The following is a 4,467-nucleotide window of genomic DNA, read 5'->3' as shown; positions in this document are numbered from 1 at the left end:
ACTTGCGAGTCACCAGTATCCCCAAGCGCTGTGCGGCGGGTGACTGAGGTCAGCACCACCGTGCGGGAAGGAGCGCTTCTGCAGAATTAGCGCCGCGGACACTGACAAGGGCATCCGACTACGTAACATCACAACTGATGCTCCGGGGTGCGCACTGGGCCCAGAGCTTCACAGTACTGACCTCGCTCAGTCCTTGCGTACGCTATGTGGTGTACCGTTACGATCGCCATTCACAAGCGGGGAAACTGAGGCACGAAGTGGTAAGAACTTGGAGCAGAGTTGCACAGATGTTAGAGTCAGACCTCGGACTCCGGTGCTCATCGAGAGGGAAGGCTGTCGGCGACACCTGCTGGAGAAGACCGCGATCTCCTTCCTAATCACACATCTCAGCGCTCTGCTCTGCAAAGCTAGAAAGGGCTGAGGCGCTGGACCATATGGCCATATGGTTGGCCACGGTTTGAGTCCCGAACCTGGCGGCTTGCTTTCTCTCTCTCTCTCTCTCGTCAAATTAAAATAAATGAATGAATAAATAAAATTAAATAGAAAATAATTCTTAAAAAATAAAAAACGAAAGGGGAAACTATAACGTGTGCAGGATCATCGCTGAGGGCTAGCAGACATTTTCAGTCTGTAAAAGTGCCACTCTCGTGGAATTGTATTTATTTTAAAAGTCTTTTAGAGACAGTATCTGGCTGTGTTGGCCACACACTGGTCTCGAACTCTCTATCTTCCTGTCTCAACCTTGCAAGAAGCTAAGCTGTAGGTGTGTGGCAATGGAGCCAAGCTCTCGAGTGGAATTTTTATTATTCCTTTGCAAGCCACTTTTTCCATAATCAGCAGCATCCCTGTCTGTCATGCTCCCCTCAACCTTAGGCTTTGGGTGAATTGCACACTCACAGGGCTGAGATTCCAGCTATGACCCTCTTTACGGTAGAGACTCCCCCACAAAGCTGGGGTCCCAGCGCAGACCTTATGTATTGGGTAAGCAGATCCCGGTGGCCCACAGTCCCAACTATCCCTTACGTTTCCATATCGGTTCTGGTACACTAATCTGGATAGGCTACCACGTTTCTGGATCTGTAAATGATCACCTATAGAATTCAGGTCCAGAAAGTAGCCAGACTCTCTTTCAGAACCCAATTTTCTATTGGAGAAGCCCTAGGGATCTAGCCTTTACCATAGGTGATTTAGATTTGTGTGCGTGTGTGTGTAAGTTTTTTGCATTAGGGCATGTGTGCTCCCCAGAGAAAAACAGAGAGAGGAAAAGTGAGAAACCACCCTCCCCCAGGAGGATGGCCATGCCGCAATCTTTTCTCTTCTATTCTACTCCTGGGATTTTGGGTGCGCACACATGCACCTGGCATGAGTCTCAGGCCACCAAATCCAGGACTCAAACCATGGTCAGCCATGTGGGAGTCAGTACCTTAACCACTACGCCACCTGCTGACCCTGAGGGGGGCTCTTTCTGACATTGAGATACATTGTAAATGAAAGTTCCCAGCTCACACTGAACTGGGTTAGAGTGGAGAGAGACAATCAAAATATAAATAAAATGGATCATTTTAGAGATTTGGTGTGTATGTGTCTACATAAGACTTCACACACACACACACACACACACATGCCCAGCATGAGATTTAAGTCACCAGGTCCAGGACTTGAACTGCAGTCAACTATGTGGGAATCCAACGACATAACCATTATGCCATCTGCTGGTCCCCCCAGGTGATGACCCTTGTAATAGTTCCTTGACCTCCCATCATTCCTTTGGCAAAATCAACCCTGAATCTTATCCCCCCCAAAACCATACCTTCTCTGAATCAAAATTCTATAAAGTTCTAGTAGGACACCACCTTCATCCTCCCATCCTTCACTCTGGGCTTTAATGACAGGAGCCCTCCATTACTAAAGATGATTCCTCTCCTGATGCCCTTTCATATTTGAGAGGCGTTAGTGTGTGTGTGTGTGTGTGTGTGTGTGTGTGTGTGTGTAGGGGGGGCTGGTCTTGCCCACTGGATCCCAGGAATGGTTCACTTACACTGTCAAGGCAACTTCTCACTTCACTTGAATTTCCATTCTGGCAAACCCCGATGCTGGATCAACCCAGGCATGTTTTCCTTGTTTGTTTTGTTTTGTTTTTGTTTTTGTTTTTGTTTTGGAGAGGTTTTTGCTATAGGGCGCTTGCGCGCCAGACAGAGATAGAAAGTGAGAAATCACTCCCCAGGGTGGATGGCCATGCCGCAATCCCTTCTCCTCCATTCTCCTCTCGGGATCTTGGGCACACACGCACATGTGCCCAGCGTGAGTTTAAGCCACCGGGTCCGGGACTCGAACCGTGGTCGACTACAATGGAGTCCAGCGACATAGCCATTATGCTAAGTGCTGGCCCCTCCTCGTTTGTTTTAAAACTGCTCAGATGGGAACCATTCTCCTCTCGGGAGAGGAGAATGGAGGAAAAGGGATTGCGGCGTGACCATCCCCCCTGGGTGGTGATTTCTCACTTTCTGTCTCTATGTCTCTGTCTGTCTGGCGAGCGCACGCACCCTATAGCGAAAACCTCTCAAAAAAAAAAAACAAAACAAACAAAAAAAACTGCTCAGAGTAGCCCACACTATCTGCTTTGGCTTCTATTGATTTCTTAGCCCTCTGCCATTTTGCTTGTGAAACGATTTGCATACGTGCCCCACCACCAAGTAGCCAGCTGCCATCCGAACGCAGCCTGTGTGAAATGGAACTCAGTCTCCTCCTCTTTGGGACATCCCTGTTTTCATCCTCCCAGTAAGTGACACCTCCCCGGGAGCCTTCCTTTTACTCAGCTCCACACCTACCCTGCACGAGGTGTTTCACACATTGGACTGAGCTGTTTCAAGTCTGTCCACCACCTTTTATACTCACAGCAAACCTCATTTCAATTCCTTTCTTCTCTTGCTCGGATTTATGTAAAATCTTTCTAACTGGGTTCCCAGGGAAGGGTCTATTCCAGCTTCACTGATCTTTCGCCCTAAAGAAAGTCTTTCCGAATGACTTTCCCGATTGATTTCATACCCCAACACTGCCTTCAGGACAGATCTAAACTTCCGCAGCAAGTCATTCAAAAGTTTCCCAGCATCCTTGGCTCTGCCCCTCCTCCTCCAGGCAGTATCTCAATAGTCCCGCAGCTTCCGTGCTTTTTAGCCTCTCCAGCTCTTACTTCCCTCTGCCTGGAATCTGCTTCTTTCCAGTTCTGCCTCATAAATTCTATTATATAAGACCCTGAAAAATGAACTAGAATGGAACGTCCATGAAGCTGGTGACGTGGTAAGCTCTCAATCAATATTTATTGAAAGAATGAAATGTCACCCTTTCGTGGAGCCTTCCAGAGGTGTCCTTGCAGAATTAATGTCTCGATTCCAAGGTCCTTGGCTCCTCCTGTTGTTATTTTTGTTTAGTACTCAGTTGAAAACCTAAGAGTCGAAGAACTCCTCAAGCACAGAGACTGTGTCCTGGTCGTGCCTGACTCTGGAGAATGAACATATGGTGAATCTCTGTGTACAAAGGGGTCTTCAAAAAGTTCATGGAAAATGTATAACATGAACTGTACGCAGCTCTCAAAAATTTTGCTTCAGTATACACTTGACTTTTTTTTTACAACTATAATTTTTAGGAAATTTACCCTTTATTTTGGATACACTTGACCTTTAATTCTAGTTTTCCATGAACTTTTTGAAGTCCCCGTCTGGCAAGTTAAACCCTCAGAACCCACGCACCATGAGGTTAACATGCCCATCAGGGTGGGAGTTTGTGCAGGGACAGAGCCCAGGAAGCATGGAGCTAGCAGGCTGCTGAGGATAGTCAGATTAAGCTATCCAACAGGCTTATGGGCAGCTTTACTTATTTAAAAATTGTTTAGTTTTCGGGTGGGTAGTTAAAAATGATAATTTCTTGTGGTAAAAAATGTAAAATGAATAGAAGGTGTAAATAAAAAGCAATTATTGGGGCTCACAGGTGGCAGGGTGGTTAAGGGCATTGGGTTCCTAAGTGACCGAATGTGGTTCGAGTCCTGGAACCGGCAACTTGCTTTCTCACTTTCCCTCTCTCTCTCTGTCTCTCTCTGGTCAAATTAGAAATAATAAATAAATAAAGTTAAATGAAAAAAATTATCTTTTTAAAAAAAGAGCAATTGTCAGGGCCAGCAGGTGGGTGGTGGGATGGTTACGTTGCTAGACTCCCACATGGTCAACTGTGGTTCAAGTCCTGAACCTGGAAGCTTCCTTTCTCACATTCTCTGTCTCTCTCTTTCTGGTGAATTAAAAAATAATAAATTTAATTAATAATTCTTGGGACCAGAAAATGGTATAATGGACTGGACTCCTATGTAGTTGACCGTGGTTCAGGTCCTAGTACCGGCAGCTTAAAACTCATTCTGGGAAAACTTCTCAAAAAAAAAAAAAAAAAAAAAAAAAAAAAAAAAAAAAAAAAAAAACACAC

This window comes from Tupaia chinensis, unplaced genomic scaffold (assembly GCF_000334495.1).
Source record: "Tupaia chinensis unplaced genomic scaffold, TupChi_1.0 Scaffold000348_1, whole genome shotgun sequence".
Lineage (NCBI taxonomy): Eukaryota > Metazoa > Chordata > Mammalia > Scandentia > Tupaiidae > Tupaia > Tupaia belangeri.
Note: the sequence above shows the minus strand (reverse complement) of the source record.